Genomic DNA, 26,241 nt, shown 5'->3' on the forward strand with positions numbered 1-26,241 from the left:
CCTCCTCCCTAAGTTTGTTTTATTCACTGCCAATCCTGATGTCATAGCCGTGTCTAAATCCTGGCTTAGGAAGAGGCCACCAAAAATCCTGACATGTCCATCCCTGACTAACATTTCCCGACAAAATAACACTGCCAAAGGGGGTGGAGTTGCAATCTACTCAGAGATAGCCTGCAGAGTTCTGTCATATGTATGCATGTATGCATGTATGTATGTATGTATGTATGTATGTATGTATGTATGTATGTATGTATATATATGTATGTATGTATATACACACACACATATATATATACACACACACACACACACTCACACACACACACACACACACACACACACTTCTACATGCTTCGAAGCTTTGAGAAAGAAGTGGGAATGGGTGAAAAAAGGGTCTCAAAACGAAATAATTTCCCTCGACATCACTAGAGCTTCAAAAATACTGTTTCTTAAGGACGCACACACACTTGGGAGTGAGCGTTTCAATGCATGTGTGAGGAAGTGTCACGCTGGATTTGTAACAATAGAGAGTATTTAGGGAGTAGTGTTTCCTCAAACTGTACTGTGAACTCTCAAGACAGAACCGGTCCCTGGTTACTTAATCAAACAGGAAGGGTGGTTTGACCTGAACCTGCTCTGTGTGTGTGTGTTTTTTCTCTCCCCTGGGTTCCCTCCCTATCTCCCAGCGGAGGGAGCCAGGGACAGATCTCCAGACCTGATACTAGAGAGAGGTAGGGCCACACAGGACGGGTTAAAAAGCCATGGCTGAGAAAAGGGAAGACGGGATGAGGGGGCGTTTGGAGCGGACATGGAGGTCTCAATTAGAGGGGTACAGTGCGTGTATGTCTGCATGCGTGTAAGCGTAACGGATACAGAGTTGGGGGTTTCGTCTTTAGGAGATTATACATACAAAGCTGTGATTCTATACTGGAGCTCTGCTCAAAAGAGCCCTGATGTAGGCAGAGAGGCAGGGGTCCTGAGTTAATAAGGGAAGTGGAGTAATGAGTGGATGTAATGACTGGAGGGCCTGGTAGACAGAGGATATCATTAAAACAGCCATTTAATCATTCAGCCTGGACTGGATGCAGACCGGACCGCTTAGTCTAGGTTCTAAATGGCACACTATTTCCTTTATAGTGTACTACTCTGGTAAAAAGTAGGGCACTGTAAAGGGAATAAGGTGTCATTTGGGAAGCAGCCTTCATGTAATGGACTAATAGGGAAGAAATGGATAAGTTTAGCTTACACTAATTGAAATGATGAATGGAGGGACTCCTCAGAAAATCACAGCCGGCAACTTTGATACTCCCATTACGTTAAATAGTTTCTCTGATACTTAATCTAGGTTTCTAACCAAAAATGTAAATAGTCGTACATCCATCCTCCAAAAATCGGAGAAAAAACATGTAGGCTAATGCTTTACAGTGTAGTACCATCAACCAAATTGGAGAAGATGGGAGACAGGCTTACAAGTTCAAGGGTTGCTGCTCGCTTGTTTTCTGATTAATTTGATTGTCGTTTTCAAGAGTAATTCCTCTAATGTAACACAGGAGCCTTTCAAGAGGAAGTTACTGGAACATAGCATTAATAAATGTCTTGGCTTTCTCATTTGCTTTCCTAGCCCATAATCGGCCCCATATTAAATGGGTACGGTAGCTCTACAGTAAGGTATTTTTAGAACATGAACCAGATAAACAGCTCCCGACCTGACTGACCCCACTGAGTATACAAATAATATGGAGAGTTGTGTATATTTCTAGTCCTCATCCTTCAGCATTACTGCAAACGTGCTCATTCAAACCAGCCTCCTCTGAAGATCAGTATTGGATAGAGGAGTGAGTGCTCATGGCTCAAGGGTGGTAAAGGACAGTCTCCTCCCTCCACGTAGAGTTGAATAAACAGCTATTGACAGGAGCCATCACACTAAATCAGCCTCAATGGAGGTATGAACCTCGTGCAAGCTCCCAGCCCCATCCTCAGTCAAAGCACCAGCTCTATCCCAAACACTATCCCCATGCCCAACTCCAGACTTTCTGCCCCAGCCACATCTCTATTCCCATCCCCATCTCCAGCCGTAGCCCTGTACCCCCAGCCACATCCCCATGCAAACCCAGCTCCCTCCCCATGCATCGTGGTTTCCGTTTGGTCTGGTGAGTTTGGCTTGGCCCTCCAATGTACAGGGATGGGGATCATTTGGACTGCATTTGGCTAAGGTCAATATCGATGTTACAAGCCAGTGCCTCTCCACAACTGCAACTGGTTAGGAAATGGCAGGGTAAGCATGTGTGCTATGTGTGCGTAAGCATGTTTGTAATGCCAAGAGAAGTACCCACACCGTGGGTGGCCCCCCCAGAACCCTGCAGGGCAATTCCTGCCCTGGTTTAACGGGAACAGATAAGTGGTAGTGTAGCGCAGTGTGTGTGTGTAGGGAAGGGCCGGGCAGGCAGACTCAAATAGCAGGCCCTGTGTAGACCGTCACAACCTGAGATGCTTAAGTCCTTCCTGCCAACTCATCCTCCCTCCCTGTGCTCGCTCTCTCAAATCAAAATGACACGTTTCCCAAGCCGCCATATGCAGGCAATAGGGCTTCAGAGAGCCACTAATCCAAATGGAGGAAAGGTTCAGGCCTAGGAGTTGGACGAGAGATAGCATTCTTGCACGGGTCAGTTCTTTGGAGTCACACCCGCCCCACGCTGGCCACATCAATTCCAAGCCCCACCCGATATCCAACATCAGGACAATGGCTGCAAATGTGTACATTTAGCTGCCGACTAATTTGGCTGCCGGTCAATAAACGGTTACATTTTTTCAGTAAAATGTAAAACAATAAAATGACGTGACCAACAGAAAAGTACTATTTGAGATCTGTATATAATGACGCGATGCTTATGTTTCCGCGCTAACAGTGGGAAGGCGGCCCTAGGCGGGAAGGCAGGCGACAAGCTTAGGCCCAAAACAAGCCCATAGAAACGTATTGGGCTTATTTTGGACAGATTTTGGCGAAAGAAAAACCTCTCGCTTTGCCTCTTCTTCGCTGATACTATGCATGCATACACGGACAGGACATTTTTCATTAAGAGCTTACTGGGAACATGCAACAATAGCAAGCCTTATCGTATAACAGTTCAAAAGGCTATAGTCCATTGTTGAACATGCAACCTCTGTGATGAAGCAGCTAATAAAACATTTTCCAAAACGCAATTTGCGGGAAACACCGCTCTTAACCTAATGCGAACAGTTGTGACAGAGATAAATAATCTCTGTTAGAAATGTAGAAAGAGGGAAAATCTAATGGTTGTTGCAATGATGGGTTGCTAATACAACAAAAATGAAGTTGATATGAAAATCAATAGAACAGGAGAGAAATGCTGGTTAAATGGCACGAGGAAGTCTTTATAAAATAATTGCCTCCATGTTTCTACAGATGGACTTTTCGCAAGGCTACTTTGAAGCAAAGTAAGACATGCCTCATTATTTGAGGTAAAGTAAATCGTTTCAAACAATTCCACTGCCTCAAGCACACATTGCAAAGTGGTGGGTGACGTGCTGGTAGTCAACGCTAGGCAGGCTATAGCCTACACACCCGAATGGGAGGCGAGCTTTAATTACGAGTTGAGATTGAGAAACAAAAATAGCTCCTTTTAAAATCGTGGCCACCAAAGTTAACACGCGATTGCATTCAGAATTGTTATTTGTTGCGCAATGACTGGGCATGCAAAAGCAGGTTTCACTCCAGTAGCCAACAGACTGAGGAGCTACTCTCACACTGTCTGACAGTTTGTAGGCTATTCCACTCCTCAAACTAGGCTCTGTATGTGTGTGATAAATTAGATGCATAGCCAGTAACGAAAATACAAACGCGCGAATTGAATTCCACAAAAGTATGCAAATGATCCTATAGACTGATAAGGATGACCTGTCAAATGTATATTCAGCAGCTAACCGATTAACAGTTAGCATCCCTAAATCAGGACAGATTTTTCTACGCAACCTGACCCATCTGCATAGAATTGTTCTGAGAGCCGATCAGTGACCCGCCAAATAACACATTTCATTAATTGTTTTTATGATTCCAGAGTAGTAGGCTATTATTCCCCTTCCTGCATGAATTAAATTTGTCTGCATGTCTACATTTGGATAAAAGGCTACCTTTACCAGCATACCGTTTTTAGACATATGGCCTGCATATGGTCTAAATGCACAAAAGCCTGAATTAACCTAACAATTAACTGATATTAAACTGAATTTACCTATCGTAAACAAATACCTGCTTGCACTTTTTGCTGGCTGTATAGCCATCTACCGGCTTGTTGTCCTTATCCACAATGACACAAAAATCCTTCCAAACCAGGTGATTCTTTTGCGGGTCAACCGCTGGGAACCGTTGGTATCCAATCCGATGCAGGACTCTACCACACAGCCAGCAGAGAATGACTAGCTAGCAGTTGAGTGTTGTTGGATAGTGGGACCTCTATTACCTTCTCAATTTCGAGGGCTTTAGCTGCGATGGCTTGAGAGCGCCGTGTCTTGAAGTTGGCCTTCTGTGTCTGGTCGGTGTCATCCTTGGCCGGCACTGTGTCCTCAGGCTCTGCTAGCAGGGCTGGGGTGGGGTCAAGTTCCTCCTGGGAGGGTAAAGGTTACAGCTAATGGGTTAGCGCGCCAGGCAGGACACAGCAGTTCAAATGGCTTAACTGATTCAGGTTTCAAATTCAAAGCGTGTGAGGGCAACACTGATTAGAGTCAACGAGGTTGTTGTTGCTGTCATTTTCTTTCAGCACATCAAACGCTTTAATATGCATTGCAGCATCTCAACAACGATCTAGAATGTTTTTCCTTCAACATCTTTGATCAAAGACCGTCGACAGCTGAAGATGAAGGCCCACGCCCACCGACGTCAGCGCATCATACTGCATCATTTAGTGTTAAAAGGGAAATGAGACACAAAACATAACATCTCTGAATGTCAATTTGAACAAGAGGAGGCCTTTTGTGACCGCGTTAGCATTGAAAACAAACAACTTTTAGTTTACAGAAATCCAGAAAGCTTTCATCCATGGCAAGGAAATGGGTCACGCATGGTGAACGCAGTCTTCATCTATCGTGATCTCATCAGACCACAAGAAAGAGACAGGCCACTTAAGGTACATCAACTGTTCCTCTGCGATGTGGGTTCTAGAATGAATGACATGAACAAGGATTTGCAACAGATTCCACACACCATGACAGGGCAATGAATTGTGTTGATAAACTGTGTATCCATAGGAAGGTAGGTAAAATGTGATGGTCAGACAATGTTGAAACGATGACAAAAGAAAAAGAGTCTGTATGGTAACAAATCGGATTTCGACTATGTATCGAGTCTCATGGAATTCCATAATCCAACCAAGTGATGTAAAACAGTTGTGCAGGTCTTTTCTAACTTTTAGGACTAGTACAACGCTAGTAAAGGGTATGCTACTACTATGACAGGTAGCCTATTGTTTTGATATAGGCCTAATTAATAAATGATCGTATCAACTGAGAGACTGAACTGAATCAGGAGCAGCGAGCTATGTCTGACATAGTTACGCAGCCGTACCTTGATTGAGACAGCGCTGTGTGGAGAACCGTCTATGGAGGCAGTCTTTGTGTGGCCTAGCAACCTGGGCTTATCTGTGGATTGAAGGAGAAGAGGAATGAAGAAAGAGACTGGGGACAGAAGGAGAAAGAGAAACACTCGCAACTCATGCATACACAGTAAACTAAGAAGCATTGTAAAACAAAAAGGAAACATTTAAGAAAAAGGAGGGCACTCAAAATAAAAATCAGGGCCACCAGGCGCAGTACAATTCCATTTAAATCATCTCAGTATTAAAAACACACTGGGGAGCTACCACCACTTATTCTAGATTGTCATCCACTGTGCAATCACTCATTGCACTCGTACAGTGAACAATGGATAGGACAAGATGCTGTGGGACTGACGACAAGCAGAGCCCAGACAAATCGCTGTTAATTTTAGTTTCTTGTTGGAATAGCTTGCACAATAAGAGGTCGACAAGTTCAGCTGTGACTAAATTGAAATATTGTGCTCCGCCGGCTCCAATAGGTCTATAAAAAAACAAATATGGCTGGGTGGAAATGTTTGTTTTTATTCCCATGGCGATGAGACTGAGCCAAGGTGAAATTAAAAACACACTTCTTCCAGGAAGTTATGAAAAAAATTCCAAGTAAACCATGAAAAAGTAGTTTGTTAGTTCAAAATGCAGCAAAATTCAAAATTGATTTGAGTGCTGGATTTCCTATGATACTATTAACAGATGATTCTTTGAATGAGAGATGTTTACTTAGGCAAAAATGTCTGTAGGCTGAATTTATAATAAAATGGATATTTGCCATATTAAAAGAACAGAGTAACACAGACAGAGAACTCTCTGTCTATGACAGACCAGGCCTTTGCATTTTGAGGAAAACCTGGTTAACTTGGAAAGACACTCACTCGCCAGACACTTGAATCTGTGGAGAAGAAACTAGGCTGCTGTTTTAACTTAAATGATTAGTGACAGATGCTCGTGAATTGCAAATCCAGAAGAGGAGCATCCAGAAGATTGTGTGTGTTCCATCAAAGAGACACGTAATGGCATTAGTTAAACAGCAGCAAAGGAATCTAAGCAGATTAAACATCAAACCTCACTAACGGGTAATGAATGAATGAAAGTCAGAAACAGAACCCTGCGGATAAGAAGACTAATCCCTACCAACAGTCAATGTGCTAGAGCAGGGTATTTCTGCCAACTTCAATTGGCTAATTATTTGTGTGTGTTATCAAGCCAAACAAAGAAAAGTTAGGATATATTGTACAGTCTAATCATTAGGGCAGGGAATTGCCAGGGACGTCACGGTACGATATTATCACGATACTATATGTTAATTGCGATTCGAGACCGCAATTTTATTGCGATTTGATGCTCCAAATACATTGCTTACTATATAAGTATGTCTGCTGCAGAGAGAAAGGGACCGTGAGAAAAATTTGCTTAAAAATCAGTAATGGAAGTTTTAAAATAAAGTGCTAAAAACATGTTGGCTCACTATTTCATAAGAAGATGGAGAACAAGCTATAGGATGTTAAATACTAGGCGTTGCACAGGTTCAGCATACAAACCCACTTCTTTTTTTACAAATCGATACTTTGAGTCAAAGTATCAATATAATATTTGACCAAAATAATATTGTAAACATATTCAGTTTATCCCCCTCCACTACTAATCATGAAAGCTAGGCTATACTTCACCAAAACATTGTGGACACATGCTCTTCAAAACATCTCATTCCAAAATCAAGGGCATTAATAAGGAGTTGGTCCCCACTTTGCTGCTATAACACCCTCCACTCTTCTTGAAAGGCTTTCCCTTTCCACTAGATGTTGGAACACTGCTGCGAGATCATCCTTCCATTCAGTCACAAGAGCATTAGTGATGCTGGGTCTTGTGCTGAGGTCGCTTCCAGAGGCAGCTTGGAACTTGGTAGCGTGTTGATTTTTACATGCTCCAGCACTTGGCGGTCTCGTTCTGTGAGCTTGTGTGGCCTACCACTTCATGGCTGATCCGTTGTTGCTCCTAGACGTTTTCCACTTCACAATAACAGCACTTACATTTGACCAGGGCAGCTCTAGCAGGGCATAAATTTGACAAACTGACTCGTTGGAAAGATGGCATCCTATGACGGTGCCACGTTGAAAGTCACTGAGCTCTTCAGTAAGGCCATTCCACTGCCAATGTTCGTCTTTGGAGATTGCATGGCTGTGTGCTAGATTTTATACACCTGCCAGCAACGGGTGTGGTTGAAATAGCTGAATCCACACATTTTTCCACATACTTTCGTATATATAGTGTAGAATAAATAGTCTTCTTCAAGAGGTACTTAAAAAATACTATTTGGGAACTAAAAACCTGAACCATAACCTATAGGCAGCAGGCTTTCTCTAAGCCATTGTACTCCAAATGCTCACTCAGAGACATTGTACAGGATTCTCTACAGTAAAACTAGGCCTACAACTAGACCCTGTGTGGTGTGCATTCCTTATCGTCCCTCCCAAACAGTTTCTTTCTGTGCACTTTGATGTGTTGACCTAGCCAAATTAGTGTTCCAGACAGGGGTGGAGGGACAACTGTTTTCTACCTGTTTTACTGCATCTTCAAAATGGGATAGAATATGCAGCCCAAACATAGGGTTGGGGGGGTTCTTCAGGCTAAACTGAAGGCTTCCTCCGTGCTCTCTTTACACCGTAGCATAACGGAGGAAAATAAGGGCTTTAAAACCCCTCTGCAGTGATTATGAGAAAGGACTTCTTAAGTCAAAAAACAACATGTGAAATGGCTGCATTAGACATAGGGATATTTAAGGACACTCCCTGTTACTTTCCTTTATTATCCTACTATCCTAATATTCTTAATCTCAAAATCTCCTCACTTCAATTGAAGGTAGGCCTAACTTAACCTACGCAGATTCCTGGTAAATCCACACAGAGAAAAGGTCATAGTTTTATTTTTACTTACCCAGGTTGTCCATTGAGGTCAGAAGACCTCTATGACAAGGGAGACCTGGCAAGACCTGACTGAATCATTTTGACGCTCATAAAGAAAGTTAGGCTACAACATAATGGTATGCATGCGCCACTCAAATGGGAAGGTAATGGGACTGGGAGTGAGTAATGGTTTGATCTTGAAGACATCTGCTGGCTCAATGCGCAAGCCAAGCAAAGGTTAGACGTTGAATCAAAAGCCAAATCACCTCAATAAAACAAGGCTATTCTTTTCCCAGCCTTATAGAACCTGCGTGTGTGTGTGTGTGTAATTAAAAATGTTCCAGCACCTCCATTTAATACACACCTCCACTGAAAACAGATGCTCCTCTCAGAGAGCGGCCGGGCCTCTGCATATTAGTTTAAGCATCACTTCAAAACGTGCCAATTTTCTTTTAGGGATATGAAGTGTAGACTTACCAGGCTCTCTGCTCTGGCTGTGAGGCTCTTCTTTATACCCTGGAGAGTGGCGAGAAAGAAAAAGGTCACCAAAATGACTGACAGCAGATACAAACACCAAGGTTACAGTATCCACACTAGTGGATGCATGTCCTTTACATTGCATCATTCCAAGTGATATGCTAGAATGGAAACTGGATCAGAGCCAGACTCTAAAGTGATTGATTAAATGTGATATTATTAAATCATTGACAGCTGAACTAAATGCCTCAGTAGAGAAACCAAAGGAAACTTAGGATGCTTCCCTATGAGACCTGGTCAAAATAAGTGCACTACATAGGGAATATGGTGTCATTTGGGTTGCAAAATTACTCTTCTGATGGTAGGGGAAGCCCGTCTGGTCCCTGTCTGGGGAGTAGCTCCTTCTGCTGGTGTTGGACCCGGAGCGCATGAGAACGGAGCCTGTTATTGGTGGAGTATCCCTTCTGATAGGAGAGCGGTCCCGTAATCTAGTGTAGGAGTCCCCGGCAGGGCTTGCAGGGTAGGGGCCCAGGACTCTCCGCCTGATACCCTCAGGGTTCTCCCTGAGAAAACAGAGAGCGAGAGAAGGGGATTCAAGGGCCCATCCATTCAGGTCCACTCAATGACAGAACTAAAGCCACGGCTCTACACGATGAGAGCCTGGATTCTAATTACCTCTAAGTGTAGAGTGAAAGAAGAAAACCACTTGATATGAAATAATGAAGTTGCTGGACTTAGAACAAATAAGTAGTGCCTTGGATCTTGAAAAACAGTATCAGTAACAGTAACTGAAGTCACCATGTCAGTCCCATTGGTGCTTGGCACTTTGGTCTATTAACTAAGTGCACTAGAAAGAATGGGCCTACCCTCGGCCAAAGTATATGAGGGCCTACCTCAGGTTGGGGTAGGCTGGAGACATGGTCCTCGAGAGAGGAGCTATCACTTGAACTCTGCTGCTGGGATGGGAGCCCACTCTGCTGCTATTCCTAAAATTTCAAAATAAAATAGACTTTGGGAACACTTTACTTGACACCCTGCGTCATAATATGTCAACAGCTGACATAACCTGTCATTGCTGGACTTAGAACAAAATAAGTAGTGCCTTTTATCTTGAAAAACGGTATACAACTGAAGTGCAGTGTCATTCCACTGCTACATCCGCAATAATCTGCTAAACACATGTATGTGACCAATACAATTTGATAACACATTTAGACCGGTTGTGACACTGGTCACATTATTTTATGGCTGGTTAAAAGACACCTACATAAGAGTGTCAAAACCCACAAAAACACACCAGGTATTTCATTACACGATAGCCTACTTGTCAACAGTATGTTCGTTAAATAACGTTTTCTTAAATGGACCATATTAAATCATCATTGTAATAGTGCATTGGGTTAGGTCAGACATGCACCGAATCCAATGCTCTGTTGCTGAACGCAGGAGCAGATTTCAGGTACAGGACAAGACACCCTCTTGATTGATGACTGACATAAGGACATGTATGTGATAGGCATATCTGGCATATTTGATGAAATCTGTCATAATGCTTCATGACAGTGTCAAAGTGTATTTTCTTAGTCCAAGTAAAGTGACATAGGATGGTCATAATGCTTCATGACAGTGTAACAAAGTATATTTTCTGCAAGTTAATTAAAATATGATGAAAAAAACATGACAAAATAATTCATTACAACAACAACAGACTTAAGAAACAAACTTTCAAAATGAAACAAAACTTATTGGCGGGGAAAAAATAAATTGTAATAAATGTGGGTTGACACTTATGTACGTGTCATTATCAGCCATAAAAAAAACAATATGTAACAGCTGTAAATATACTGATCATGACAGTGTTATGACAGGTTATTTGTATTTATTATGGTTTGGCAGCAGCTACTCTTCCTGGGGTTTGGCTTAATGAAGGTAGTTAAACAATTTCAAAAACATTACAATACATTCATTACAGAATTCACAACACACTAAGTGTGCGCCTTCAGGCCCACACTCCACTACCACATATTTACAACACAAAATCCATGTGTACGTGAGTGTATAGTGTGTATGTTATCATGTGTGTGTATGTATGCATGTGTCTGTGTTTGTGTTGCTTCACAGTCCCCGCTGTTCCATAATTATCAGTCAAAAATAATCTCATTCTACTGCTTGCATGAGTTACCTGAAGTGGAATACAGTTCCATGTAGTTATGGCTCTATGTAGTACAGTGCGCCTCCCATAATCTGTTCTGGACTTCGGGACTGTGAAGAGACCTCTGGTGGCATGTCTTGTGGGGTATATGAATGGGTGTCTAATCTGTGTGCTAGTCGTTTAAACAGACAGCTCGGTGCTTTCAACATGTCAATACCTCTCACAAATACAAGTAGTGATGAAGTCAATATCTCCTCCTGAGCCAGGAGAGATTGACATACATATTATTAATATTAGCTCTCTTTGTACATCCAAGGGCCAGCCGTGCTGCCCTGTTCTGAGCCAATTGCAATTTTCTTAAGTCCCTCTTTGTGGCACCTAACCACACGACTGAACAGTATTACAGGTGTGACAAAACTAGAGCCTGTAGGTCCTGCCTTGTTGATGGTGCTGTTCAAAAGATAGAGTAGCACATTATTATGGACAGACTTCTCCCCCTCTTAGCTACTGTTGTATCAATATGTTATGACCATGGCGGAGATCTTTGTGGGCTATACTCAGCCTTGTCTCAGGATGGTAAGTTGGTGGTTGAAGATATCCCTCTAGTGGTGTGGGAGCGGTGCTTTGTCAAAGTGGGTGGGGTTATATCCTTCCTGTTTGGCCCTGTCCGGGGTGTCCTCGGATGGGGCCACAGTGTCTCTTGACCCCTCCTGTCTCAGCCTCCAGTATTTATGCTGCAGTAGTTTGTGTCGGGGGGCTAGGGCCAGTTTGTTATATCTGGAGTACTTCTCCTGTCCTATTCGGTGTCCTGTGTGAATCTAAGTGTGCGTTCTCTAATTCTCTCTTTCTCTCTCTCGGAGGACCTGAGCCCTAGGACCATGCCCCAGGACTACCTGGCATGATGACTCCTTGCTGTCCCCAGTCCACCTGACCGTGCTGCTGCTCCAGTTTCAACTGTTCTGCCTTATTATTATTCGACCATGCTGGTCATTTATAAACATTTGAACATCTTGGCCATGTTCTGTTATAATCTCCACCCGGCACAGCCAGAAGAGGACTGGCCACCCCACATAGCCTGGTTCCTCTCTAGGTTTCTTCCTAGGTTTTGGCCTTTCTAGGGAGTTTTTCCTAGCCACCGTGCTTCTACACCTGCATTGCTTGCTGTTTGGGGTTTTAGGCTGGGTTTCTGTACAGCATTTTGAGATATCAGCTGATGTACGAAGGGCTATATAAATACATTTGATGACAGTTTACAATCCAGTTACTCCAAGCAGTTTAGTCACCTCAACTTGTTCAATTTCCACATTATTTATTAACATATTTAGTTGGGGTTTAGGGTTTATTGAATGATTTGTCCCAAATAGTTTTAGTTTTTGAAATATTTAGGACTGAATTATTCCTTGCCACCAATTCTGAAATTAACTACAGCTCTTTGTTATGTGTTGTAGTCATTTCAGTTGCTGTAGTAGCTGACATGTATAATTTACTCAAAGCCAGGGGCATGTCGTTAGTAAAGATTGACTTTTTTCAAGTGGCCTAGACAGCTGCCCTGGGGAATTCCTGATTCTACCTGGATTATGTTGGAGAGGCCTCCACAAATACAGGTGTGCCAAGCTTGTATCATCATACCCAAGAAGACTCAAGGCTGTAATTGCTGCCAAAGGTGCTTCAACAAAGTACTAAAGTAAAAATTTAGTTTTTTAATACATGTGCAAAAAAATATATTAGGCTGTAACGTAACAACATTTGAAAAGGCCAAGGGGTCTGAATACTTTCCAAATGCACTGTATTAGAGGTGGACCAATTATGATTTTTCAACACGATACAGATAATTGGAGGACCAAAAAAAGCCGATAATGATTAAAAATACACACACACAGTTGAAATCAGGAGTTTACATACACCATAGCCAAATACATTTAAACTCAAATTTCTGACATTTAATCCAAGTAAAAATGCAGCTGTTATTTCTTTCATCACACATTCCCAGTGGGTCAAAAGTTTACATACACTCAATTAGTATTTGGAACACACAGAAATACGAGCCCTTGGTCATTAATATGGTCAAATCCGGAAACTATCATTTCGAAAACAAAACGTTTATTTTCAGTGAAATACGGAACCGTTCAGTGTTTTATCGACCGGGTGGCAACCCTAAGTTTAAATATTGCTGTTACATTGCACAACCGTCATAATTATGTAAAATTCTGGTAAATTAATTGCGGTCTTTGTTAGGAAAAAATGGGCTTCACACAGTTTCGCAACGAGCCAGGCGGCCCAAACTGCTGCATATACCCTGACTCTGCTTGCACTCAACGCAAGAGAAGTGACAATTTCCTTAGTTATTATTGCCTGCTAACATTAATTTATTTTAACTACATATGCAGGTTTAAAATAATATACTTGTGTACTGATTTTAAGAAAGGCATTGATGTTCATGGTTAGGTACATTTGTGCAACGATTGTGCTTTTTCGCAAATGAGCTTTTGTTAAATCACCTGTTTGGCGAAGTTGAAGTAGGCTGTGATTCGATGATAAATTAACAGGCACCGCATTGATTACATGCAACGCAGAACAAGATAGTTAACTACACACGGTTGATGAAATTATTAGGTTAATTTGTGATTAAGATTGATGTTTTTATAAGGTAAGTTTAATGCTAACTAGCAACTTACAGTGGCTCCTTGCAGCCACAAGGTCCTTTTGATGCTGCACTCGCGTAACAGGTAGTCAGCCTGCCACACAGTCTCCTTGTGTAATGCAATGTAATCGGCGTCCAAAAAGGCCGAATACCGATTGCTATGAAAACTTGAAATTGGCCCTAATTAATCAACCTTTAAACCGTATATCTGAATAAAATACTATCCAACCTTTATAACCAAGTAGTTCTAATCCAAAGATTAGTCTAGATGATTTATTTTCCCTCTAATGAGTCAGACTCAACCATCCCTAATAAAACTACCCTACAAAGGACTTATGCAGTTGTAAAACCCTTTGCAAAGATTGAATGATAACTTGAGGGCGAGTACATCTTATAAACTGTTAGGACTAGATAAAACTAATAACATCCACTCATTTGCAGGGACAAACAACTTCAAAAACGTATTCCAAACCAGGCACTTGTGTGTGCGCGTGTTGTAAGTGAGCGGTCTGTAGTATTCTTCTGCCTACAACATCTATGCCTGCGGGGAACCATGGTCATCCAGGCTATGGGCTCCTCCACGACCTCTTTCTCTAGCTCCTCGACCTCTTCCTCTGCAGGCTAGAACTTGTTGATCAGGATCTGGGTGGATCTTCTCCAAACAGTCCCTTAAGGCTGACTGGGGCATCCAGAAGGCCCAACCTCTCCTAGTTTGGCAGCTCAGTCAGCGAGCCAAAGGTGGCGCTCTGCTGCTCCCATGGCACATCCCAGGTCCTCAGCTATCAACTGGGAACCTATCATCGCTTTCTCTGTGGCCTTGGTGAACTCAATGATCATGTCCTGGTCGATAGGTTTGACGATCTTAATACCAGTGTCCTTGTCATTAGGTTTTGGAGGGTGTTCACTTTCCTCTGGCTATGTATCCTTCCTCTGTCTTTTTGTCCATGACCATACAGGCACTATGGACGATCCCAGGAGCTTCTGGGTACCTCATGGAGGTCAGGGAGGGAGGGCTAAGGGCCCAGGGATTGCCTTTGCAATGGGGGTTCGAGGTCAACACTGTCCTTTCTGGTTAGGACAGCGGGAGGAAGATCTGGCGAGGGTGAGTTTAACCTGACCAGAGCCCTTCCAACCATCTATAGCAGGTCACGGTAAATTTCTCCTGGCCATTTGGAAAGCCGATTTGCTTTGGTCCATGGACAAAAAGAATAAGTGATTGTCGTCTTTGTTAATCAGGTACTTAGCTACATGGCTATCACCTGGGAGTCTCATTGCTAGCTCTGTAGCTTTGATGATTTGAATTTCTGTATCCTAGTCAATAGGTTTGGTAGCATGCTCGGCCAAGACCTTGCAGCAAGGTCGCCATGTTGAGCACGCAGCTAGCCTGGCCACAAGCCAGATAGTCAAATTTAGCCACAGCCAACCACCTCTTGCGCTCACAATTGATTTCTGATCACTTGAAACGTTGCTTTGGCTGGTGTGATGTCTCACTTTTCTCCCTCTCCATGGACATTACAGTGGAGAACTGATCCTCTTTTACAGGTAGCTAGAACTGGTTAGGCAGTATCTGCGGTGCTTCTTCTCCATAGTGTCCCGGTGCGCTGGAGTGCAGTACAGGCACATCAAAGGTCAGACTAGGATCTGCTACAGACACTCTTTGGTGACAGTACAGGGACCAGATGGGGGCAGACCGTTTGCAGCGCAAGGGTGTGTTTCTTCTTTCCCCGTGTACACACTTGGTTCAGCAGACACGTTGTCACCATACAGGGACCAACTACAGAGGTCATGGTTAACCGTTTGCGGTGCAAGAGTGCCTCTTCTTTCTCTTTGTGGTATACACTTCCCGTATTTATGGCACCCTGGCGGTTCATCAACAACTGTTCAGAGGAGACTGCATGAATCAGGGGTTTTGGTTCCAACCACTGTGTCTTTGTGAGACAAAGAGTAGGTAAACGGATGATCTCTGCATGTGTGGTTCCCACCGTGAAGCATGGAGGTGGTGTGATGTGTGGGGGTGCTTTGCTATTGACACTGTCCGTGATTTATTTAGAATTCAAGGCACACTTAACTGCATGGCTACCACAGCATTCTTCAGCGATACGCCATCCCATCTGGTTTGCGCTTAGTGGAACTATCATGTTTTTCAACAGGAGAATGACCCAACACACCTCCAGGCTGTATAATGGAAAGGGGAATACCTAGTCAGTTGTACAACTGAATGCATTCAACTGAAATGTGTCTTTGGCATTTAACCTAACCCCTCAATCAGAGGTGCGAGGGGGCTGCCATAAATCGACATCCACGTCTTCGGCGTCTGGGGAACATAGGGTTAACTGCCTTGCTCAGGGGCAGAACGACAGATTTCTACCTTGTCAGCTAATGGCTATTTGACCAAGGAGAGTGATGGAGTGCTGCATCAGGCCTCCACAATCACCCGACCTCTACCCAATTGAGATGGTTTGGGATGAGTTGGACCGCAGAGTGAAGAAAAGGCAGCCAACAAGTGCTCAGCATATGTCGGAAATCCTTCAAGACGGTTGGAAAAGCATTCTTCATGGCGCTGGTTGAGAGAATGTCAAGAGCGTTGCAAAACTGTCATCCAGGCAAAGGGTGGCTACTTCGAAGAATCTAAAATATATTTAGATTTGTTTAACAGTTCTTTGGTTAATACATTATTCCATGTGTGTTATTTCAGAGTTAATGTCTTCACTATTATTCTACAATGTAGAAAATAGTACAAATAAAGAAAAACCATTGAATAAGTAGGTGTGTCCAAACTTTTGACTTGTACTGTATGTCTTTTTTTTACCCAATAGGTGCTCTTCTTTGCGAGGCATTGGAAAACCTCCCTGGTATTTGTGGTTGAATATGAACTCAGTGCTCAACCTTACAAATAATTGTAAGTTTGGGTTAGAGATGAGGTAGTCATTCACAAAAATCATGTTAAACACTACTATTGCACACAGATGTTTACTCCTGCTTATTTAGGCTAGACTTAACAAAGGGGTTGAATACTTATTCACCCAAGAGATTTCACCTTTTCATTTTTAATTAATTTGGAAATTACAAAAAACATAATTCCACTTTGATAATATGGGGTATCGTATGTAGGCCACTGACAAACATCTCAATACAATCAATTTTAAATTCAGGCTGTAACAACTAAAAAGTGGACAAAAAAAGGGGTGTGATTACTTTCTGAAGGTACTGTATGACATGCATTATCTGAATTAGGCCACAGAGTCATACCTACGGAGGAACGGCTTCTAATGGAGGAATTTTTTTAATGTCTTCCGAACCTCCGAGTTGGTTTTAACATTAGACCAGAGCAAGCTAACAAGCTTGTGTGTGCAGAGCAGCACTATAATTAAAAACACATCTTACCTTTTTGTAGTTAATAAATCCAATGTGAAAACGTGATAACTATAGTATCCCTACCTAGCATTGAAAAAGTCTAATTCCTTATTCTCTAACTAAAACATCTCTCCCTAATTTCTGAATTACACTTGTAACGTTGTCAGTAGGCTACAGTTGACCTACTCCTCCCCTATGAAGCATAGGTTGACCACACACACACACACAGACACAAAGATGTCCAGCTGGCAGGCAGACGCTGGAATAAGTTTGAGTGACAGAGTGAAAGCTTTGCAAAGGCTCGTTATTGTGATTTTTGTGGGATTGGGAAAAAAATGCCCGGAGCATAAAATAACTTTCGTAACCAGTGGCCAGCGAAGAGTCCAAATCTGAATCACATCCAAACACTATGGCAAGAGCTGAAAACAGCAGTTGGCGGAGGGCACTCCTCAAACGTTGAAGAATTAGAGCAGTTTGCTGCTGAAAACTAGGCCAAATTGCCAATAAAAAGGTGCAGTAAGCACATTGATGGGTACAAGAACCGTTTGTCTGTAGTTCTCTTTGCCAAATCCTATGCAACCAAATACTAGCTCGGGGGCACCAATAATTCTGCCCATGACATCTGTCTTTATTTTCTAAATAATAAAATGCAAACTTCAAAATGTACTAAAATACATTTGGTTCTGCAATGTTGAAAATCTAAAAGGTGTGGAGACCAAAACTTCTCAATTTCAACTTATTTTTCAAGAAATGGGGAATTATTTCATGTCCAGGTAGCAGATAATGGACCTTACTTGGTTCTAACTTGAAAGTCTGTTCATTTACAACTGTACAATGTATGCTCCCCACATATAAAAACCACAAAGAAAGCCTTGAATGCAAGATAGTAATGTATATGATTCACAAGGTGGAGGATCATATTGCCTGTAGCCTACTGTACATGGTAAGCAGGTGCGCACCAAGAGGCACTTCACTTTTTAGTATGGGAAACGGCTGTGAGGATTTTTCTACAATATTCACAACATAGACACAGAGAGCAATAGTAAATGGTGTCTTTTTGTAACTCTGCCATGGTTCGTTGGACAAAGCCTATGAGAGAAGGGAGACTTTGTAGGGGTTTAGGATGAACAGCGAAAATAAGGTCTGTGGTAAACACAGGTTTAGGATGTCATACGTTTTGTTGATTTAAAAGTAAGTCATTTAGGAATGTTTTCTTGGGGTGCAGGAAGTTACTATTATATGCGTTTCTGGAATTAAGAAATAGCTAATACTCTGCCTTTAAGAAAAGTGCAAAGACGCTAATATATTTGGCCGCAACTGTATAAATTAACCAACCAGCGGCACCTGGTTTTCATGACCCCTGCTTGAACTTCGAGGGCCATGTCCCAAACAAGGATCAGGCCTAACAAGGCCTCCAGCATTTACGCCCCCAGGCCCGTTTGAAGTAGCCAAGGTTCAGCCTGCCAAATAAAGTTTATTACCACCGTTGCAGTGAGTGATCCTACATCTGCAGTGCTTCTACATCTGCATTGCTTGCTGTTTGGGGTTTTAGGCTGGGTCTCTGTGTAGCACTTCGTGACTTCTGCCGATGTAAAAAGGGCTTAGTAAATAAATGTGACTGATTCCACCTTAACTCACCTCGCGTCTTTCCATAAGAAAGCAATGAAAAAGGAATTCTGTGGTCGCTATACATAAAATGTCATCTTAAAGAAAAGTCCTAGTTCTAATTGTTGATTCAGTATGTCTATAGCTGCATCTTCAAAGCTGTTCTTCCAAGCATAGGAACAGGTTCTCTAAACGCAGGTTATATCCTTACAAACCAAAGAGAAGAAAACGCTGATCTGAGAGCAAGAGTAACCAAAAGAAAACAAGAGTCGAAGCAACTGGGTGTCACAGTCCCACCTGCAATAACAGGAAAACTAAACACAAGCTCTTTCAGGTCCAGGAAGAAAGACAACTGCAGAATACCAGAGGGGGAAAAGGATGACCCTGGCCTGACTAAGCTAGAAAGTATTCAAGAGGTTCTGAGAGAGTGTCTCTCTACAAGGTCAGCATCCTAAATGACACCCTATTCCCTATAGTGCACTACCTTTGACCAAAGCCTCTACACAGGGAATACGTAGCCTCACTCTACAAGGTCATGCCGTTAAAGCCAATCCATTACATTGAAAGTGTTACACAAACAAATTAAACATGAAATTAACTCATTTTGAAAACAAATAACATAAACCCCAATATCAATCTAGGTAATTGGTTTTAGTCATAAGGTTATTACAGCCAATGCCTCCCTCTCATCTTCCTGAATAGTGAAATCAATAATATATCAAATGCAATCAGCCCTGTGCACAAATATAATATGAGTGCACTTAATGGGCTTCCCATTTCACTCATCTGCTATCATCGCATGAGGTCAAGAGCTCCACAACGGAGCAGATTGAGCAATCCACCCGCTGCCGCCCACCTGCCTCTATTGCAAAGGCACACCTGCAGTGTGCACCCCCCCCTCAAAATGTATGTGTCGGAGTCGAGTGAAGGCCCATGAACAGCAGCCCCCAGGCCCGGGACTCTGTCTTGTGTTGAGGGGAAAGGGATAAGGGTGTGGTGCTGGGGAGGCCTTGCTGTTTGTCTGGTGTCTGGCCACCTCAGTCTTCAACACCTCCGGCCAGGTGAGAGAGACCCAACAAAGAGTTCCTGACCGCTGCTTCTTGTGGACTACACTGCAAGGGTGAGGCCTCCAGTAAACCTCTTTACCACACTAACGGCGGAAAAATGGACCCAGATGCCCGCCTGCTGCCCTGTCAAAACCACACCACGAGTCTCTCTTTTAGGCTCCATTGCCAACAAGTCAAGGGAGCTTTAATGACAATGGTGAACCAACTAGAACCAATGTGGGAGACAGAATTGCAAATGTCGGTGATAAAAGGTGTGAGGTGTCATACTATGGATCGTGAAAATAACTGGACTGGTGGCAGTAATGAAGGAAGAGGTGAGAAACTAGACCATAGTTAGCTTGCTCTCCCACAGAAGACAGCATAGAGAGTGTGTACGCTGTACAGAGAGTCTGAGGAGAGCCGAGAGTGTGGTGGAGGTTGTCTGGCTGGAGAGGGAGTGGCTGGCGGCCCAGAAGGTTTTCCTGTGGGGGTTTAGCCTTGTTGGCTCAATGAGTTGACACTGGTGCCCTTTGTCCCTGTCTGGAGTCTGGTATGACACTTGGTTAGGAGTGAATGGGGAGGGGTGGGTCTTGGCCTGTGAACTGTTGGCACTCTGTATTGGGTCACTGCTAGACGGCTGTCTCGGCAGCACAGGGGCAGAGGAGATCCACAGGCTTTAGCTGTGCTCTGTGTGGGGTCAGGCTGACAAGCTCCCCAAGGTAAGGAATCTGGTGGTTGATAAGTGGAATATGGTATGAAACGAGCCAAGAACCTACTCTGTCTTTCCCGCCCAATACCTCAGAGACAGGTTGGCAAATTAGCTTCAGTGTGTTTTCAATCCCTCTTCAAAATCAGTGACTGTGCGATATATGTCAAATGTAATATCTTGAGTGGGGATTTACACTGAGTATACAAAACCTTAATAACACTAGCTCTTTCCATGACAGATTGACCAGGTGAAAGCTATGATCCCTTATTGGTGTCACTTGTTAAATCCACTTCAAACCAGTGAAGATGAAGGGGAGGAGACAAGTTAAAGAAGGATTTTTAAGTCTTGAGACATGGATTGCATATGTGTGCTATTCAGAGGGTGAATGGGCAAGACAAAAAATGTAAGTGGTTTTGACCAGGGTATGGTATAAGGTGCCAGGCGCACCGGTTTGTGTCAAGAACTGCAACGCCGCTGGGTTTTTCACGCTCAACAGTTTCCCATGTGTATCAAGAACGGTCCACCACCGAAAGGACATCCAACCAACTTGGCACAACCGTGGGAAGTAGAGTCAACATGGGCCAGCAACCCTGTGGAACGTTTTCACTACCTAACGAGCTGCAATAATTAAAAAGCAAAAAATTGAGAGTTTAATCAATGCTAGTTGTTGTGCTTTAAACAAAGACACATACATGATTTGAAAAATGCTGCTCAAAATGCTGCCCAGTGTGGCAGCCCCCCGCACGACTCCAAAACCTGTATATACTTGTGTCTTTCGGAGGGGACCTTGTGTGCAATTGACCAATAAAGTGATCCTAATCTTAATCATTATGGTGGCTTCAGAAATGTAGAACTCTGCTGCCATCTGGTGGTTCATAGAATAGAACCATCACAGTATTTTAAACAGGTCAATAACAAAGTATTACTCAACGTCTCTCAATCTTATAGATGTGGTCAAGCCTGATTTACCTCATCCCTCCTTGACGGCCCATCTGAGAATCAACTCTGGATCCCCTGTAGTATGGATCCCTGTAGTCCTCCTGCATACAAAGATAGAGCATGTGTTGAAACGTGTGAATAATACAGACTGCTGAAAAATACAATCTACTGACAATCAACATACATTCAACAGCTAGGCTACCACCTAAATGGTCCGTTTTATATTAGTCCAACTGCAAAGAAAGTAAACTAAATCGTACTTTTCTGAGATCAATATGACAATGGTCATGATAAAGCTTTACCGACCTTTCGGGGAGATGGGGAGTTCCTCCCTCGGATGCTGCCTACCACGTCACCATGGTATCCACGATCACTTCCTGTGTGAATGTTGTCGCTAGGGTATCCTATCTGGTCATCATCATGGTAACTTTGAACACCACCATACCGTTTGGTTTCATATTCAAATTCTCTGTCATATTCTTGCTCCGGTCTTGTCACAGCAGTCCTCCTCTCGACAACATTCACAACTCTCTGGTACGTTCCCTAAACAAGAAGCATTACAACATGGATTAGTTTATTTCAAAAACACAAGTGCAGAGAGAAAATCTACTCTATGCATGAACGAATAAGTTGTACATCTATTTACATTGACAACTCCATGAAGGATGGTCGATGGCCTAATAAACACTCATGTGATGACAATACATACGTGAAAATAATCGTCACCGTCTGCCCAAAGAGTGCTCGTGCAAAGTGCTAGAATGACCAGTCACTTACAGCTCTCTCTGAAATATGCTCATCGGTGGCCTCTCTGATTCGGCTTCGGTCTCGCCTGTACGCCACTGCAAGTAAGGGACAACAAGCATACAATCACAGCCATGACAATAATTAACACAAGGGGACGCAAACTAAAATGTGTTAATTGTCCACAAGTAAGTATGTAAACTAATGCGGCGTTCACATAATGTCGGAGTAATAAAGAAGTTCGGAGTTCCAACTGGGAAGTTTCACTTGAACGACCCTCCAAGTCATAATTACAAGTGGGGAAACTCAAAGAAAATGTTATTACAAGAGTTGTCAAGTTGTGACGTTTCGCCGCTGACCTTTCAACTTTTTTGACCAAAAGACGACAACAAAACGGGTTTGAGGAGCAGGTAAAAGTAAAAAACTTCTCATTCCTCCTTCGTATGGCAGCGACTGCTAGTCAAAACAGTTATTTGGGCTCCACAGTCTAGAACGAGTAACGCAGTCAACGAACCTCACTGACTGTGCTCTTGCGATGGGTTGTAAAAATCATTGGCTGCAGAGCAACTCGGCTGTCCTCAGAACTGGATCATTATAAACGGATTCACATTTTCACCTCCTCCCTTATAAGGCTTCTATAGGTGTTGTAGGTAGGTTGCATGTTGATAGAATAATATGGATATAGGCCTAAGCCAACAACGCATAATCTTTTTCACAAGCTTTACTCAGCTGTAGCCAAAGTTTTTTTTATTTTCTTCTCATTAGATTTTTCCATCTTGGCATTGTTTGCCCAATTTCACTTCTTGTGGCAGAACATAGATGAAATTGGAAGTTTTACATACCGTAGACAAATACATTTCAACTCAGTTTTTCACAATTCCTGACATTCAATCAAAGTAAAAATTCATTTAGGATCACCACTTTATTTTAAGAATGTGAAATGCCAGAATAATAGTAGAGAGTGATTTATTTCTTTCATCACATTCCCAGTGGGTCAGAAGTGTTCATACACTCAATTAGTATTCGGTAGCATTGCCTATTGTTTAACTTGGGTCAAACATTTCAGGTAGCCTTCCACAAGCTTCCCACAATAAGTTGGGTGAATTTTGGCCCATTCCACCTGAAAGAGCTGGTGTAACTGAGTCAGGTTTGAAGGCCTCCTTGCTCTCACACGCTTTTTCAGTTCTGCCCACACATTTTCTATAGAATTGAGGTCAGGGCTTTGTGATGGCCACTCCAATACCTCGACTTTGTTGTCCATAAGCCATTTTGCCACAATATTAGAAGTATGCTTGGGGTCATTGTCCATGTGGAAGACCCATTTGCAACCAAGCTTTAAATTCCTGACTGATGTCTTGAGATATTGCTTCAATATCTCCACATAAAATTCCTCCTCATGATGAGCCATCTATTTTGTGAAGTGCACCAGTCCCCCCTCCTGCAGCAAGGCACCCACACAACAGGATGCTGCCACCCCCATGCTTCAAGCCTCCCCCTTAATCCTCCAAACATAACGATGGTCATTATGGCCAAACAGTTCTATTTTTGTTTCATCAGACCAGGCGACATTTCTCCAAAAAGTATGACCTTTGTCCCCATGTGAAGTTGAAAACCGTAGTCTGGCTTTTTTTTTATGGCGGTTTTGGAGCAGCGGCTTCTTCCTTGCTGAGCGACCTATCAAGTTATGTCAATATAGAACTCGTTTTACAGTGGAAATAGATACTTTTGTACCTGTTTCCTCCAGCATCTTCACAAGGTCCTTTTCTGTTGTTCTGGGATTGATTTGCACTTTTCGCACCAAAGTACATTCATCTCTAGGAGACAGAACGTGTCTCCTTCCTGAGCGGTATCACAGCTGAGTGGTCCCATGGTGTTTATACTTGCATACTATTGTTTGTACAGATTAACGTGGTACCTTCAGGCGTTTGGAAATTGCTCCCAAGGATGAACCAGACTTGTGGAGGTCTACATTTTTTTCTGAGGTCTTGGCTGATTTCTTTTGATTTTCCCATGATGTCAAGCAAAGAGGCACTGAGTTTGAAGGCAGGCCTTGAAATACATCCACAGGTACACCTCCAATTGACTCAAATGATGTCAATTAGCATATCAGAAGCTTCTCAAGTCATGACATCATTTTCTGGAATTTTCCAAGCTGTTTAAAGGCAGTCAACTTAGTGTATGTTAACTTCTGACCCACTGGAATTGTGATACAGTGAATTATAAGTGAAATATCTCCAACCTAAGTGTATGTAAACTTCCGACTTCAACTGTATTTGTCACTCAAAATAAATCTGTGAATGAGTATAGCATAGAATCCAACTTTAATAATTATTCCCATAGAAAGCTGCAACTTTAGGACAAACACTTTATAGGAATAATTTGGAAAATACTCTTCGTAACTTTAATTTGTCTTAATGCTTTTAAGATAGATCAGTGAGTAGGATTAGGCTTTTAGTCATTTGGTTCATAATGGCAAGGAGGGATTTTTTTTCCAGACTTGAATGCATGCATCATTTGTTTAAATTTCTCATTAGATTTGTATCTCTCTCATTAAAAAAAATTAAACTTTCAAAGATTCAATGTTTGATCATGAATACGGTAATACGGTCACCACGACAGCCCTACTTGTGTGACAAGAAGCTGTAATCCTAAAGTCGGCAACTAAATCCTTGACGTTTCGCCTGTGAACTGTTAAGTTGGAGACCGAGTTTGCACTGAGATCAAGCTAGCTAAAATCCTATTGGTTGAAGAATTGGTCTGACTTCAAATGCAACTAAACACAATCATGTCGGAATACCCAGTTTCCCACAAGCACATGAATACCTCATTAGATAGTAACTTTGTGCAGTGTGTACAGGCAGTGTAGTGTGTGCACTAGGGAGACTTAAGTAACGTTTATACTCTGACAAACAGATCGCAAATCAAACTATGAAAGTATCTGAGCTAGGCATCAGGGTTACAGTATGACTGTCCCTTCATATTGTGCACACTGATTTTTCAGTTACTGTAGTGGAGTGTGGGAGAGCTGTAGCTAACTTACTCCAAGTTGCTGAAGGGCTCCTCGATGTGGGACTTGGAGAATGTAAAACCTGCAAATATTGATGAATATTTAGGAATTATTGAGTTGTCTATGGAGTGTATTGACACAAATGTGGTTGATATTCAAAAACTAGGATACAAGACACAGAACGAAAAATTGCACATGTAAAACAAAATCAACTGGGGCATATTCCTTACGACGTCTCTTAAACAGAAGGACCTACCTGAATTACCGCTGGGGTGTAACGTTAATAATTACGGCACACAATTTCTAACGACAGAATTCAGGCAGCTAGGGCCCTCCGTTTAATTACGTTTGCTTCCGTTTAAGAAACGTTTAGCAACAGAGTCTGTTTAATGAATTCGACCCTGACAATTAATAATGTTTCTATATGAACATTCCAAGTCAATTGCAATGATAGTGTCTCTAGCTAGTAATGTACAAACAATTGGATAGATGCTGAAGTTAGCCTAGCTAGCTTGCAAAGAGATGCTGGCCAATGCTAGCTAGCGTACACTGAAGCTGTTGTTGCTAGGAAAAACGAACTTACCAGCTGAACGTGCTCTGTGTATTAAAAGGTAGTTTTGCACTTTTTGCGATAAAGTGGTTGATTTTTTTATACAGTTCCAACCCTTTCTGCATGTGCAACATTTGACAACAAACACCACGAGTAAAATTCAACCTCTTCCTCGTCGGTGTTTGATTGGCGGAGTGCAGTATGTTACGCGGAGTTTACCGCCGCCTATCTTCTTCTTCGACCTTTTTGTCTTCGGCGGCGGTTGGTGTCCAAAGTTTAACACTTTAAACTTAGCTTGAATAAAAATATATATAATAATAAAATAAACAAATACCCTACCGTCTAACACTATACTCACAATTTTTTTATATTTTTTTTATAATAAATAAATAAACATCATACTCCACAATTTCAAAATATTTTGGCCTACTTCGGGCCAACAGCCTGAAAGGACGGGATACCACCACTCTTCCGATGTCAAGTCTCGCACAACCAAATACCTCTGCAGCTG

At 42.4% G+C, this 26,241-nt stretch overlaps 1 pseudogene; it reads right to left on the reverse strand.

The window, feature by feature from the left end:
- The window catches only part of LOC115109688 (periphilin-1-like), a 32,150-nt pseudogene extending 6,212 nt beyond the window's left edge, over positions 1–25,938 (reverse strand).
- Between the last annotated feature and the right edge of the window lie 303 nt (positions 25,939–26,241).

The sequence above is a fragment of the Oncorhynchus nerka genome, linkage group LG25 (genome assembly GCF_034236695.1).
Source record: "Oncorhynchus nerka isolate Pitt River linkage group LG25, Oner_Uvic_2.0, whole genome shotgun sequence".
NCBI classification, from domain to species: Eukaryota; Metazoa; Chordata; class Actinopteri; order Salmoniformes; family Salmonidae; genus Oncorhynchus; species Oncorhynchus nerka.